The sequence below is a fragment of the Seriola dumerili genome, unplaced genomic scaffold, assembly GCF_002260705.1.
Source record: "Seriola dumerili isolate Sdu_G_001 unplaced genomic scaffold, Sdu_1.0 BDQW01000167.1, whole genome shotgun sequence".
Taxonomy (NCBI): Eukaryota; Metazoa; Chordata; class Actinopteri; order Carangiformes; family Carangidae; genus Seriola; species Seriola dumerili.
Genome location: NW_019174422.1, coordinates 1,005,134 through 1,022,327, shown reverse-complemented (window position 1 = coordinate 1,022,327; position 17,194 = coordinate 1,005,134). Strand labels below are relative to the sequence as shown.

The following is a 17,194-nucleotide window of genomic DNA, read 5'->3' as shown; positions in this document are numbered from 1 at the left end:
AGTTTTATTTTATTGTTGGTGTTCAGGCTGCTCAGTAATTGGTAAAGAAAAACTAATATTTGAACACCTCTGTTGCTCCATGATCTTAGGTGAAGTTGTGGTATGTACATTTTACCCGTCCTTCCTCTTGGAAGTGACGGGTAAAATGACGGGTGTGTGTGTGTGTTTGTGTGTGTGTGTGTATGTGTGTGTGTGTGTGTGTGTTGTGACACCTTGCTGGAAATACAACAACGCAGCCGAGCCGAGGGGAGAGCTAGTGACAGTGAGATTGATCAGGTGCAGCATCACAGTGGACAGGCCACTGATTGTAGCCAGTAATGATCACACATGTCAGCTGCTCACCTACCTACAGACACACACACACACACACACACACACTACAGCAGAAATGCACCTTGCTGGAAACACCTACGCAAAAAGACATATGTTGTTCACTTGCTTAGGTCAGCTTAAACACATAAAGACAAAGCAGTAAAAGTGAATGTGAAAGTGATGCATGGAATGAGGAAGGAAGATTGCGTGTGAGCTCTCTGTGGCCCATGGCAAAAATAATGTGGCATTTAGTGAATTAGATCTCTCTGCTCTTTTCTTGCCGACTTGGCTTTTAGTCGATGGAAAGACACACACAGTACACTAATTAAACTGTAGCATGTAACTGCTGCATACATGCCATGTGACCTTTAATATGAACACGCACTCAAGATTATACCGCCAAACCGACATACTTGTACATACAGTCAGCCAATCAGAAGAGAGGCTCAGAGTCATGGGGTTTATAGTTGTCCCTCTAGCAGCAGAAAGTCTGCTGACAACAGACATGAGGAGCAGAGTGAGTTCAGGACCACAGCTCGTGATGAGTCCAGTTTTACAGAATAAGCAGAAGACAACAGGAATCTAAGTCTGAGTTTATTTTGCAGGATAATGTTGCATAGCTTCGATTTCTGCTGTTTCACAATCAATACGTTGATTTTAACTACAGTTTAATGTGTCAGTTGTTCTGTTTCATGTATCGTTGTACAAATCATCATAGTTAATTTATCCCCTGTTTACTACATGATACTGTAATAGTGCTGTAGTATAGTTTGTGTGATTTCTGGACCCAGAGGCAGACACAAACAAAGGCGGGTTGGTGCAGTGAAGATATTAAATAAGGAAAACAGGCCTACAGATGCTCCGGCTGGCAGACGGGCAGGCAGATGCAGAACTGAATGCAAAAAGCGAATAGTCTCTGGGAAACACAAGGGATCTGAACAGGAAACACAAGCGGAAGCAGGAGGCAGCACGTGGGAACTGAACAGACGAACTGACAAAGACTGAGGGGGAACACAGAGACTTCAATACACACAAGTGGAGAAGGTAACGAGACACAGGTGCAAGGTATTAGGGCAGAGCAGGTAATCACGCAAGGCAGGAAAACTACTGGAGCAGGAAGTAAAATCAACCATAAACAGAACAGGCACAGACAGAAAATTATTTCAAAATAAAACAGGAAATAATAGAGTCCAGGAAGTCACATGGGCAGATACAGACCATATGTGATGGTGTGTGCTAAGTTGGGTTTTGGTTGTGTAAAAATTACAACACACTTCCATTATTACCTCTACTGTGGCTAATGTGCCACTCATACACACTAAAAAGTCACACTCCAGACACACTCACAAAAGCTTGAGACCAACAACCTCAACTCTGCTCTCGTTGTGAGGATGTGATTTGACTGATGTGTGTGTGTGTGTGTGTGCTCCATCTCTGGCCTCAGAAGCAACCACAATAACAGCCTGGGCTTAATAATGATTCCTAATAGGGAGCAGTAATTGGAAATAGCAACTTCATTAGTGAGTGACAGCAGCAGGTGATAAGACAGGGGAATACTGTGTAGTCAGTGATGCTAGAAACTCATTATCTGCAATGCATGCCCCACTCCTTAATTATTTGAGAGGATCTTCACACTCTTCAGAGCCCCTCTCTCTCTCTCTCTCTCTCTCTCTCTCTCTCTCTCTCTCTCTCTCTTTGACTGTGGATTTTTAAGTAGGTTCTTTAAAAGAGATATTTGGGGTGCCTGTGTTATCTGTGTTTGGGAGGTGGATGGCCTTGGGATGAAAGTGATGAAACGGAAGAGGAGCCGTAATGAGAATCTCTGTGCTCCGGCCTTTGATGCAAAGCAGATTCAGCTTCATATTTCCCTTTTTCTTTTTTTTCTTTTTTTTTTTGTGGGTTAGCCTCACTGCAGACTGCAGCAGTTGTTTGATTTTTAATATGCCCGACATTACTCTCCAACATTTTTCATTAGCAGCTTATTATTGCTACCCAAATACAATATGTCACCGGCGACGCACAAGTTTAGCTTTAGCACGCAACAAAAAAATGTTTCTTTTTTTTTTTTTTTCACTGCAGGCAAGATTCATAAAAATAAGCAGCCTTGTGGGAACACAGAGCTAACACCATGTCTATCTGATATGTGCTGTGCACTGAAACCTTCACCACTCTCCACAAAGAGAAAGAAAAAACATCTGACCTTCCCAGGCTTCCCCTATAGATAATGTGCGTGATCCATGACCCTGGATCTGACACATTGGAGGTGGTCTTACCTTCAAACACAGTCTGCAAACAGCAGACATGTTGTTTTTCTTTAGCTATGGCTTGATCAAAACACAGAGAAATCGAAATACTAAATAGCATTTTAAAGTGGCTATTTGTGATTCTGGGTGGTCCAGACACGTAACATAATAATACTATTGGGGGAAGCAGCAGTAAGCAAGCAAGATTGCACAAAGAGGCTAAGCACACTGAGTGTATGTGTAATGGTATGACCTGCTGAAGAGTTTGATTACCTTACAATAGTTTCCTCTCATTTGGCCCATGATTGGTTGCCACTGGGAGGGCGGTGGGGAACTGAAGGAGACAGAGGAGACAGGGAGAAGCATGGAATGAAAGAGCACTTGAACTCTTGAGTGGCATTGCTGATGCTAATGCACTGTTCAGAGACATAGCATGAAAGAAAGAGAGAGAGGAAGAGGAAGAAAAAGAAAAAGAAAATTGAAATAGTATAAGTGATTGAAGCAAACAGGGGAGTCGGGCAGGCTAATGACCCCGAATAGACAAGATCACAGTGATTGAGAGAAGAGATAAGATTATCTCTGATTATCTGCACTTGCATTAAGATCAGAGGGAGAGAAAGAAAAGAAAGGGAGAACAAGTAAGCTTGTGCACAAATGTACATAGAAGTGGCTCCAGCAGCTTGGCTGAAAAGTCTCCAAATATAATGCTTTTGATCAAACTCAATGACCACAGATCACAGGCAATGTGTGTACACCATGCTCAAAGGTCAAACACATCATGTGTGTGTTTGACCTTTGAGCTGAGTTTGCAAGACCACGCACACACATGGCTACTGCTCCCTCACGCTGCAGCAAGATGTAATTGGGGATGATTAGTTCCCCCTTTGTGTTATCCTCTGTGCCATCCCCATGCCAGTTCCACATGCCTGGAGGGGCTCCCAGCTGTTTCAATGTAGAGTGGTGTGGGGAGCTAGAGGGGGAGGTTATAACCAATTGCTATATAATATATGACTGTGAAACTGCCACCATACAGGCATTATAGCTGCATCATTCAGGATTATAAATATAGATTTATAAACATCAGAAACACCCTTAAGCCGAGTTGATCCCTTGAAGGAATGTCACATATTTCCGTCTGAAAAGTGGAGCATGACACATACGCAGAGAGAGCCCAGGTATTCTGGGTGTAATCAGTGGATGTTTTAGAGGGAGATTCCAGCATCCTGTGGCCATCTGTGGTCGTGAGAGGACTAACGATGGCGTGCTTTCTGCCAGGACCGGCCAAGACAGTGGCGGTGCGGCAGCCAGAGAGCTGTCGCATCCATCCTGGTTGAAATTCAAATGGATCACCCTAGCTGGGATCAATACTGCATGATAATGATGTTGTGACATTTGGAAAGGGAGATTGTGTGTGCAGGAGTGTGTTTGCAACCCTCTGCTTACAGTCAGTGGAATGCCACATTATTACTTTAACTCATTTATTACTCACGTGCTGAAGTTATTTCGCTTTTTCATTAAATTACCAAAATTGGCAATTACTTCCTCTCTTCCCTTCAGAAACATAGGATGACTCAAAGTGTTATTTGCTTCCCAGTGGGTCACCAGGGAAACAAGATAACTTTGATGTGCAACATTGTTCTGATCTGTTAAGTGGATAAAGCAAAAAACAATATGTCCACCCAGAGATGTTTCTATCATTTCTTATCTTATTTGGCATTATGAAAGAACGCAGTGGAAATCAAATCAGGGTCAGTCAATCTCTATTCTTTGCTGGGAAGCATATTATTATAATATGTTCCTGTATCAGGTTTCTGAACACTATCCAACGCACCTAATGGGACTTTAAAGGTCTCATATTTTATACTTTCCCTGTGTTTTATTAAGGGTTGATCCATAAGAAGATATATTTGTGCTTTTAAGAATCGAAAACATCACAATGCAGTTTTACATCTCCTCTCCCAGGCTTTTCTCTGGAGTTCTAGTTATAACAGGTTTGTGGGCCAATCAGAAGAGAGGATGCCCTGAGCCTGTCTTCTGATCTGCTGACTGTTTTCTGAGCGTTAGAATAAATATATAGCAGATTTCTGGTAAACACTTAGAGAAACCAAATCCTGCCAGGTTGGATGGTGGGTCCAGGTGGGTGGGGCTTGGGGCAGGACTAAGAACGATTTGTGACATCACAAAGTTACAGAAGTTCTGACGGCTGGTTTTAAGGCTCAGTTTCTGAATACAGGCTGTGTGCATTTCTCTGTGGACTAAGCGCTTTGATACTTTCACAGTACTGATAAAGAACCTAAACCTGCTTTATAATCAAACAACACATGGAAATCTTACTTTATACAATATGGGACCTTTAAGACAAAATAAAAAGGCTTTTGAAGCCATCATAACATTGAAGTTCCTTGGCTTTCAATTTCACTTAGACCAACTTTCTCTTATTTTCAGTGTTTGGTCTTTAATTTTTTTCCAAATTGAATCAAATACACCCTGTATACCTTCCACCTGACACCTCTTTGGCCTCAGACCACCAAAACCCACGGCCTCTCCCATGCATTAGTTTTAGCTGGGCCAGCTAGCTTTTTAAGCGACATCAGTGATCTATCAAAGGAGTTGAGGACAGGCCTTTAGCACCATTGATCTCTCCACTCCGCGGAATGTGCATATATAGCCCCTATACATCACTGGATGACGCTTTATCAAGAGAGATGGATGAAACACAGTGGCAAAGCTTGGTCCGCATTAGAGATACTAAATATTTCTGAGGGTGCTTGCTCTGCTGATTAATGGCTTCATAAAATGTCCACAGCTACCCCTCATCTTTAGGCAGCTTCTCAATCACAGAATACTGTCAGGGAGTAATCCACTTGGAGCTTCTGGGAAGTGAAATTTGAATCTGATTTGTGCTTGTTTATTTTTGCATTGAAACATATAAATCCACATCCACTACATCCTGCGATTAGCATCAAGAGGGGGGCATATCCGTCTGGTTTACCAAACTATTTTTGTTCCTCTCCCTTCCTGCAGTGTCTGTCGATATTTTCTGCTCTTCCCTGTCTCATAATCTCTCCTCTTCCATATGTTTCCCTGTTTTCCAGTGCATCCGGTCTGTCTGGGCTCCTGAAAGAGCCAGCTGCATTGTAGTGAAACACTATTAATTACCTTGTCATCCCATGACAGTTGGCAGTGACAGGATTTAGACCAGCTCTCTGAGGAGGTGGGCGGACACCGGCGGTAAATTAAAAAGCTTGGAGAGCTTGTCATATGCTGTCATTGCTATATTTAATAAAACGCCCAACATGTGTGTGTATGTGTGTGTGTGTGTGCGTCTGTTTATATGTGTTTAGTCTGGCAGAAGACAGGTACATAGACATGCAGAATTGCAAACAGAAGGAGAGAATCAGAAATGTATTGTCTACTGATAGACCAAGAAACAGTTGGTGGTTAAATGGACAGAGAAATGAGGTTAAGCAAACAGTATAGGTGGCAACCAGTGCACATCGGAAAATGTATAGCACATACTGGTGGTACCTCAAGCATGTACAGGAAGTCACTTTGGATTGTGTTCTTTACCTGATTATCTTTTTGTCACTCACCCAAATGCTACTTTGACGTTCTCCACATATATCCCTTTCTGTTCTTTCCCTGACTGCCATTTCTATACTGGAGCTACTGATGTGAGAACAGCAGATGTCTCCTCCAACAGGCTGCCACTCAAAGGAAAATTACAGTCTCTTGCAGCTTGAATCTTATATATATTATTTTAGCCATTATTTCTATCTTCAGCGAAGAGAAGTCCAAATCCAATGAGTGATCGAGATGAGAGGTTAACTGAACCATGTTTTGAGATAATGCAATATTCATGTTATATTGTTGGAATTATAATTACTAACAGCCAAGTGGGACAAACCTCTCACATTTCCCTATCTCCCAGCAAGCGGCTGAAAAATGCAGCCAACACAGAAGTGCCAAAAACTGCAGTCCCTCAAATGACCACTTGAGGCCCACTCTAAAACTGAGTAAATCCCCACAGACTCCCATGTTAAAATGCCCAACATTTTAGCTTCCAGCAGACTTTTTGTGCTCTATAGCTAATTTCCTCCTTCGTGACAACTGTACAGGGGTGAATTTTTATACAACTAACCCGTTTCAATTTTATTCAGACCTTATGCATAATTGAGGGTGTGTTGCTTCTAGTGACAGATGAGTTAGGCGGAGTCAGTCACTGCCATGGTGACGGCAGGGCAGCTCACCCTGAGCTTCAAAACCACTCCTCAGAAACCTGTCGGTGTCATCCGTCTTTATATACTATAATACAGTATATACATAATTGATATTTTTGTTATAATTTCTTTTCTCTCTCAAAGAATATTTGGCCGATGTAGGTGTTATTTACAACCCATCTGAACTGCTGTTACTATTACTATATGTCTTCAACCTGTAGTTACAGCTAATTCATAGGCAATGTGTTTTAGTGCATCATTGTTTGTAGCACAACTTAAAAGTTTAAGTGTGCTCCAGATGCTGCTTCTAACTGAAGTTCAGCACATCACACAGCAAGAGGAGCCATGCTAGCCTCTGAGTTTTGCCCTGAAGAGAGATGGAGTTTTAGTAGTGGAGATAAGCCACCCTACCACTCCACCTAATGGAAGAGCCATGTCATCTTTCCCACAGCCTTGGTGTGGTGGTTAAAAAAATGGAGACATGGGGTGTTGTGGATCCCTGTCCAGACCTGTGTGAACAAGCTGCAGCAGCCCAGGGGAGCTGTCCGTGGTGCTGAAATCAAGGAGCTCTCCGCTGCTGAGACTGCTGCTCTTCTGCTGCTTCACCAGCTGATTAGCCCCCATAGAAACATGTTTCTGATACTGGCTTTTCATCATTTCATCCATTACTTAAGGTTGAAATGAGCAACTTAAATTTTTGTCTGCCTTCTCCTCAAAACTTTGGTTTTCAAAGGATTGCCAAAATTCAGTATTTGCAACCAAAAGGCAAAAAGGTTGGTCTAAGTTTGCGTCATTTGACATTTTAAAACTAATATGGAATGTGCAGAAGATTGTAAGAGCTTAATTAAAGGTCACAACTATGATATGAAGAATCGTAGTAAAAGTAGGAATCATATTAAAAGTTTACTGCTGTTTTTTTCTCTTTATTCCCACTCTGTGAAGAAAAGATTAGAACTGCGGGAAAAGTGTCATCCCAACTGACTGAGCTAAAAGTTTCTCTTGAAACCTGTGTAAAACTGCTGAAGTTCGTCATTGAGGTCAAAAATGATTGTGTGAATTCAACCTCAAAGCCTTTACACTACCTCGTGAGAACCGAAAGGGAAGAACGTAAATTGAATTATCCTGCTTTGTTGTCATTGAGATGTGATCGTAACAGGTGATAGGAGGCTTTAGTGCAGCAGCGTACCCTTGTCAAATGCTGTTAAATGCAGCTTTAGTCTTAAATGTGGGAGAGAAAGTCCGTTGGGAAAGGTCTTTTAGTTTCAATCCTGTACTGAAGAGGGTATGATTTTACTGCGGTATTATATCTTGGAAAAAAAAAAAAAAAGCTTAGGAGGGTAAAAGAAGGGAGAGAGAAAGAGTGAAAAGAGCCCTGGGAAATCTCCCGCCCCATCTTGCAGGCACCTCAGCTTCCCTGTTCCTCTCACTCACCTCACTGACTTTCAATCGCTGCAGCCAATTTGCTGGGAGAGAAACCCCACGCTGGCAAGAAATGAAACCACCTCAGCTCCTCAACACACACACACACACACACACACACACACACACACAACACACACACATACACCTACCCCACAGCACCATCCTCCTCCTCCTCTCCATCCCCTCCTCTATTCTCCTTTCTCCACTGTCCCAGCACATCAAAGGCCTGGAAGAGGAACATGGAGACTTGCTTGGTCGCCTCTTTTCCTCCACACTCTTCATTTTGTACCACGGGCCTCACTCCGCCCTCCTCTCACTCCTGGGTTTCTGTCATGTGCCAACTCTGACTCCGAGAGAGAGAGAGAGAAAAAGAGTGAGATAGGATCCTTTGCTCATCCTCTGTCGTTATTGTAATGCTTTTTTTTTTTTTGGAACATTATTTGTCCCTGTGACTCACTCTGGCAAATCAACATCTAGATGCAGAGATGTGATGTTTAGGAAAATACAGTAGAGCTGATATTGATATTTCATGTACTTGTCTCTTTAAAAGGTTAATCTCGTTATTAATTGCAACCAAGAGAGAGAACCGTTGCGTAGATGGAGGCAGACAGGAAACAAAGGTAGAAAAGGTGAAAAGAGAGAGGAGGCTTGTATGCCTGAGGCACCGACTCTCCCCAGCACAGTGGTGGCGGTGTCAGGGGTTTGAGACTGTAAATAATTTACCTTCTCACAGCAAAGAACACACACATGCACGGCTCACTCAAAGCCCTCTCACACACACCTTCTCAGACTTTCAGTTTGCACACACATGCACAGACGAAGGCCATTTTAGGTCCATCTCTTGTGGGAGAGCCAGGAGCATAGCTTATATCACTTAGTGTTTTTTGCACGTTTTCTTTGCTGACATACAAGGGAGTAGACTGGTGAGTTGAGAGGCAAAGGTAACTCCCAGGCCAAGAAGTCACACACACATACAATGCAGAGAAGAAGAATCAGTTCCTATGTTGGGTTTTCTTACATTTCCCCATCACCTTGTCCTTTACACTCCAGTGAATTGGCACTTATCAGAAGGTCCTGATGCATGTTCCAATAACCTTACCATCACTACAACAACAAAGCTTAGCCATGACACAAAATTACCTCCGTGTTTGTTACGATCAGCCCAGCATTTAATTGCATTTTGAAGCGGGTGCATTGTGGTGGTTTTACAGTTATTCAGTCTCTGGCATGAAAACACCATTACTCCCCAGCAGGCTTCTCCTGACATTTGAGGTGGAAGTATTGAAGGAGCGGTGGGCAGGAAAGGATAAAGATGTGGAATCAAGGGGAATGGGGGGCGGGGGTAGTGATGGAGAGAGGGAAAGGAGGGCCTGGTAATGGGTGCTGTAGAACGGTGGTGTTCACGGAAAGGCTTGCAAAATGTCAGATGGGAGCTGCATGGTGAACTAAGAAGTGAATGTCAAAGGGGCGACAGACAGCTGCTGGGCAATTTCCCGGTCATTAGCAAGACACCAGTGACTTGGGGCTGTTCTTGTGACCTGAAGGCAAGAATGAACCAGCCTGTCGGTGACTGAGCCACAGGCTGACAAAAAAAAAAAAAAAAGATGTAGTGTTGATGCTGTGCGGCGTGCGACATTAGAGACCTTCTGTGAAATGTAGGGTGTTAAAGATGTGTTGGAGTCACATTTCCTTGCTACAAATATGTTACAGAAAATGGTATTATCATGATATGAATCAAACTTCTCGGTTATGCTATTATTACAGCTGACATCACAGATTTGATTAGTCAAGTAAAAGCATGGTGCAAGGTAATTTATTAACACTTACCATTGAACTATATATTGCTCTTGCTCTCTGTCAGTACAGTGAGCAAGAGATTGAGTTAGCACAGCAACTATCACTGTGACAACAACTGCCAGTTACAAGCTAACAAACAACATAAACAAATAAAAGATGTTAACTATGCTAAAGGTTCTGATTCTGGGTCTCTCTGATCTTTCCTCTAACACTAACCATCTTGATTTGCACTGCTCTTTCACCGGTCACTGAAACTTTGTCAGTACAGAGAGCAAGTGTTTACATTAGCACAAATAACCATCCAAACCGTAATGATAATTTCGTCTAGTCGCCAATTTTGGTTCACAACAAACTCCTGAGTCTGGGTCTGACTCAGACTCAAACATGATAAAGACTTGATACTCTCTGCTGATGAGTGATGGTGGGTGGGGCACAGAGCCCAAATTAGAATTTCTCAATGAGGAAGTAAGTGTAGATGTGCTTTTTTTTACATAGAATAAAACATGTCCGCAGAGGATCTTTAAATGTTTAGGACAGTTTACTAGAACTGACTTTGAATGCAGTTCGGTGTCTGTGGTTCTTTGATTCGATACACCCACTCATGTTTTCATACATTTACATTCTGTGCTTGTTGGGCACAAACATCGTCCACCACTCTACATGCTACCGCTGCTCTACTGATAACAAATACCGCAAGCAAAGCTGACCAGGATGTAATGTGTGTGATCGTGAGGTTGCGAGTTTCCTCTTCGTCAGTCTTGCAAAGTGCGTGCTCTCTCTCATACTTAACGTTACGACTCAGCACTCATAAAAATCAGTTACCAACGCAGCATGGAGCAACACTTAGCATCATTTTCTCAGTCTGAACACTAAACAACATCACAATTTGCATGCTAACAGTGTTTTACGGACACGCACACCCACGCACATGCACACCGCCCCTCCTCTCCCGCCTTGTTCTCTCTGAAATGCCAGTAAATGGTAGGGGCTCTGTAGCAATCTCAGCATCCCTTATGGTCTCATGTTCCCTCCTGGCATGACACAGATGGAGAAGGCCATACCCCACTGGTGCCACTTTGTTTGGGTGGTGTTTCGCTGTGATTTTGAAGCCTGTGGGCACTGGCAGGGACACACAGGCCTCTCCTGGCATGGTGTCATATCATGTCTGCAGGATGATAAGTAAACATGAGGCAGGGGTGGTAGTTGGAGAGAGGAAAATTGAGATATGATGCTGCAGTGCAGAGGTGTGTGATACACTGTACTGTATATAGGTTAGAATGCACGGGATATGGAGAAGGGTTTTTTTTTATTTTCGTGTGTCAGTTTTTCTGTTTTGATCTTTCGGTATACAACTCTCTGTGTCTCTCTCTATTTCCCAGCAGGTGCAGCCACCACCTCACCTCTCTGCCTCTATCCACCTTGATAGCGTGTCACTGCAGTAGCTAAAGCTTATCAGTTCTTTCTTTGCATACTGACAGATGCATTCCAGCCCCTCCTCCCTTGATTCCTTCTCTCCTCTCTTCCCTTTCCCACCTTCCCATCGTAACACCAGTGTGTTACTAATCAGGGTGCACGGAGCCAGACAGTTTGTTTGCAATCTGATAAGACGGATGGACCAGAGGGAGGAGGTAGAGAGGGGAGAGGAGGGAGGGAGGGAGGGAGGGAGACATTCTGGAAATATCAGCAAATTGGATTTAGCAGGAGAAAATAGCAGGTATCTGATAGCTCACAGACTTGATTCTATTAATGCAGGCGGAGAAAGTAAAGCAGGTGGTGTGTGTGTGTGTGTGTGTGTGTGTGTGTGTGTGTGTGTGTGTGTGTGTGTGTGTGTGATGATGGTTTTAATTAAGGAGGTGCATGGAACACTCCCCCCGCCACACCCTCTGTGATAGAGGATAGGTGTTTGAAAGCTGGCACTCTCCACTCTCCACTCTGCCACCCCTCCCCTCCCTCTCCCTGCCTCCCACACACACATAACACACATCCGCCAACCCCAAACCCACAGCCCCCCACCTCCTCCACTTCCATCAAGCCCCTTCACAGGCTCGCGGCTCTGTTGAAAGGAGGCCAAAATGCTCAACAAAGCAGTTGTTGCTCATTGCGTTTGATATGGAAATTTTTTAAGATAGCCGCTAATAAACAATGAAGTGTATGTGGGTTTTTTTTTTTTCTTTTTTCTTTTTCAATACCCTGCTCCATCTGCACACCGTTCCGTTTTTACCCAGTCGGCAAGAAAATGGGAAGCGATCAACAACTGCAAACACACACACACACACACACACACACACACACACCCTCCACCCCAGCACCAGCAGCCCCTATCCTTCTGTCTTTTTCCCCTCCTGCCTTCCTCCCAATATCTTCCTTGGCTGACCTAGATAGTGAAAAGCGAGGCGATGGAAAAACATGACTTCAGCAGAATCAAAATGCTTTTCAACGGTCTTGCAGACTAGCCTTTTGTTATGCAGCTCGATAGGCACTTGCATATTCAATTCCAGATGGCAGTATTTATAGCAAAGGTTGCTGTTGTTCCAAACACTTCCCCTTTTGCTAAGAGGTAACTTTGAACATTTGACTTCAGAATTCCTGGTTTGTATGTTTGCACAGAAACTGGGACAGAGTCATACCTCACTTGTTAAGGACAGAGGAAAAACTCATACTCAAACATGCTTAAACATATTTCCATTGCCATGCGCTGTTTGCATGTTTCAATCCAATATCAGGCATGGAGAAACACTGGCTACAGGGATGAGTGTCCTACTTATATACCGCTCTGCCACCGCCAAACTAGGTCATCAGACCCTGGAAATTGGAAATATGAATAGTCTATTCAGAATGATAAAGCCTGTTAGCCACAGAAAACACACCAGATGTGTTTTATTTGACCCGGACACAAAGTGTGCAATATGCAAAAGTCAACGATTTCTTTTCAAAAGGCGATCTGGGAGTATTATCAGTTTAAAAATGCAGCACACTTACTGCTGTTTACTTTGGATACAGGAATTATGGCTTGCACCTTTTACATCATGTCTTGAGGCTCTTACTCTGCCTCCGGATTCTAACATGCCGCTCTTGATCTTTGCCTCACATATTTCTTTTGTCCTGGATGAATGACTTTGTGTAAAGGACGACATTTATTACACCCTCTAAAGAGAAGCCACGGCTAAGTATGATAAATGAGTGGTGAATTTATCAGTGTGTGATGAATGTACAATCTTGTTGAGGTTTGGTTTAAACTAACCGATTTCTCTGTCTCTTTCTTTCTCTCTCTCTCTCTCACGCTCTCCTCGTGGCTCCCACTGATGCCTTGAAAACAACCAAATAGGTAAGTGACAGAATCCCACTTTTCACACTAACATGTCAAATTGAGTTATTTGGTTCATTCTCTTTGCTAGAAAAGGCAGAGGCTGCGCAGCGCCAAGCTTAGGCAGCAGGTACAAAAGTGATGCCGAACTGGCTTCAAGATGTCTTCAGCATTGAGGCATTTCCACTGCCTGATGACCATAACGGCATCTTGGCCCTTTTGAATGAGGACGACAATGTTTTACATGCTGTATCTGTGCACTTGGGAAGCAGTTGCTAAAATAGATCTATCGTTAAGAACGCATCATTGTGACAGTGAGTTAGTCAGAGGCTGGTGCTGGCTTTTAATTGGGGGGGGGGGGGGGGGCTTTTCAGAGAGCCCATGCTCTGTGGTTTAGAATTTAGATGTAGTATTAAATTTTAATAGACAAGTGGATTGCAATGCGTCTCACCTCCCTCCACCACTGACTCATTTTCCACTTATTCCTCCATGTGTTATATTTTAGTATTCCGGGGACATTGTAATATCGCCACATTTCTGGAGGCAAATCACCTCCTGTGTGTGTAAATGAGGGCAGCTCATGCCGCCACCTCAGTGCTATTGATGGACCAATTTATATCAAACCAGTTAGATGTCAATGGAAATTAAAGTTAGACTACTCGACCAGTCTGGAAAAAAAAAAAAATCTGAGCGCAATTCATTTGGGATCGCAGCGTCTGCGGGTAAGCGATGTCATATTGCATTGCTAAATGTGGCTAACGTTAGCAGTGCTAGCACCAGCAGCTTTCATACCTTGCAGGTTAACGTCCACACGCCTGTGCTGAATGTGGTTACACATTTATTTATTCTGACACACCCTACGTACAACCTTACCTGTCCCACTTTGCACCTTGTTTGTTTACAACATTCGGGCATTATCAATTAGGGAGAGGGAGGCTGCAGCTCCATCTAGTGGCATACAGCTGTGTAACGCAGCATTGTACATTAATAAAATATCAATAACAAATTTAATCGACTAGTATTTCTGCGGAGTGTGTAATGTTTCATTGTTTAATCGACTAATCTCACACATCCCCATATCAAACCAGACTTTTTCTCTCTGGGTCCTTTTAACAAAGCATCATTGGCTTGCTCATTAGAGCTCACAGCAGACTGCATTAGAGACGTGATGCTTCACTTCTCGCTCACTTCATTCTGTCTAGCCCTCTCTCTCGTCACGCTCTCCCTCCATTTCCATGTGCATTCTGCCACCACCCTGCTCTTTCTCCCCAGCACAAAGGCAAATTGCTCATCTGTCTTCCTGGCTTTATTCCACCCCTCTGTCTTTTCATTATTCCTTTCCATCTCCTTTTGTCCTTTTCATAATAATGAGAACCATCTTTTCTGTCCTTTTTTTTTTTTTTTTTTTTTTTTACGCTTCCTTTGCCTGCTCTACATAGGATGCCTATGGGGGCGGGCACGTCCCGCACTGTCATTCAGCTCACACCTCATAAGACGGGAAAATAGAGCAATATGGGGTTTGCATTGCCTTTCAATGGGAGCTCATGTGTTCCAATTTAATTTTCTCATTTGATCTTTTCAGACAGCTGTATTTGTAATACATGAGCCTGTTTAAATTCATGAGGTCAGATGGAGTGCTTTCTGTAATTGGAACCATTTACACAGTTTCTTGAAGATGGCCTCTTAGCCTGTCGGTGACAACAATATCATCAGTGTGAGTGTGTGAAAATGGCCACTGTACTGCACACCACAAGAAAATCTGAAGCAATAACAGTAAGGTTTTAATATAAATAATCAGATAGTCAGCTCACCGCCCTCTTTTGATAGTGGACAGACCACAGTATTATGTGAATTTATATCCTTCGGTGTAATGGCTTTACAACGAGCACCTGCTATAGAAGCCACTTTTAGTTCCATTTTAGCTGCACTGCCTAAAAATGAAAATCCAAAGATGAGAATTCATTCCAAGACGGACTGAAGAAGAATACCAGGCATCGGTACAACTAAACTAAATCAGCGCCTCCTCTGCTGTCACTCAAACGCCGCTGCCAGCACTTCTCTGCTGTTACAACTCTACTGTAGGCTGTCACCGTTTCCTTGGAGATGCCTTCACGTCTGAGCTTTGCCGGTCAACAACGAGCTCGAGTAGCGGCAGTCGCAGCTGTTAAAGACGACGAAAAACTAGTTCATGTTACCTCAGTGAAGGAAAAGGTCCGGACCACAATGCTGTGTGAAGTTTGTAAAAACTGTGCAGCTCAGGTAGATAGAATCACTCCATTTCACTTGAGGTAAATATTACCTTAGACCTGTATTTCACTCTTTTCAAACCAGCTCATTTTTCTCTGAACAACTTAGTCAGAGCTGGAGCAGCTACCTAGCTCCATGTGAGGCATTTAGGGGACGTCTGTAAATTGTAGATACAGAAAATAACCTGGAATTACACACTCCCTGTCTAAACAGCATGAGTGTTTGCATGCTCGTTGGTCACATGCTGCACCACCCACCACCATAGGTAAATTCCCAACCTGTGGGGAAACACTTCTCTTTCAGAACTAAAAGTAGCAGCACAACAAACCTGTTCCAGCACCTGAAACGAAAGCACGCAGTCGTAGCTCCCGTCCCAATTCCAAAACCACAGCTAAAAAGCAGCAAACGTTAGCCGCCTGATTTACCAGTGTCATCACGTATGACATGACAGATGCTGTTATTGTTGTTGATACTGCACATATACAGTGTAGAGTTTTAATACAGAAAACTATTTATAAATCCAGTTGTGTATTGAGTTCATGTAGACAGAAAGAAAATTGTTTAAGATCGAGTATCTTCCACAACATGGAAAAACATCTAGATTTAATTTACTGGCCATGTTGCTGTAAACCAAAGTATGAAATTTCAACTAAAGCGGAACCACTGAGAACTAAGCAAATGTTTTTTTGTTTTTTTTTTATTGAAGCAACTAACATCAGCTCCCGAGACCTTTGCATTTGCGAACATTTTTATAAACATCCAGTGGCACCTTCATCCTGCTTATTCTTGCTAGTCATAGGGAAGGGAATGATTAAAGAAGAATGAAGAATGCTTCTGTTTATCTCTTCCACTGTGCACTGTGGCAAAACCTGAAACATTTGGCTGTGATGTTTGCCAATGTAGAATTTAGTAAGTTAACTTAAGTAGACATATTAACATAGTAATGTTAGCGCTTGTCTTTCGAATATAGTGCCAGGTATTTATAGGGTTGTATATTTTAAAGTATTTGCTTCAGAAAATTTGTTTGGGACAACTTTAAAATGACCAACCTAACCAACCACAACATCAGTCACAACATTGCTTATCTATGGTACTGGTAGATGAAACCAGAAGCATCATATAGTGGCATGTTATTAGAGCTGATAAGCCAGTAGACAGGTAATAAAAGAGGTGGTGCGAGTGCAGGAGGCATCTGGGATACAGAAAAAGGAATGAAGTGAAACAACTTTTTTTTTTTTTTTTTTAATGCATAAAAAAGTAGACCTACTCGAACTGAAATAAACATAAAACGTCACAGATACAACCTCGTTACACCACTGTCACATCTCTAAACTGAGAAAGAACAATCAAGGCATGTAGTCTTGATCACTCCTCCACATTTAGCCTGAACAGTCGTAGCAGTGCAGATGAACGGGGTGGGAGACACCATTATCGTTGTGAGATAGAGAGGAAAAATGTGCTGTGTTGTTTGTGTCTCTTAAAACCACTCACTCTCTCACATACAGGTTTGCAGTGTTTAATCCCAGGTGTTGCAACACTTTCACTTTTAGAATAGTGCTACATGTATGTGAGAGATAAAAATGGTTGAATCACTGTCAAAAAAAAAAAAAGCTCCATTCAAGAAAACCACAGCTGTGACAACAACTTTT

General features: G+C 42.8%; 1 protein-coding gene across 1 annotated transcript in view; it reads left to right on the top strand.

The window, feature by feature from the left end:
- nrxn2 (neurexin 2) overlaps positions 1–17,194 on the top strand; it is a 630,539-nt gene that overhangs the window by 471,945 nt on the left and 141,400 nt on the right. The window lies entirely within an intron of this gene.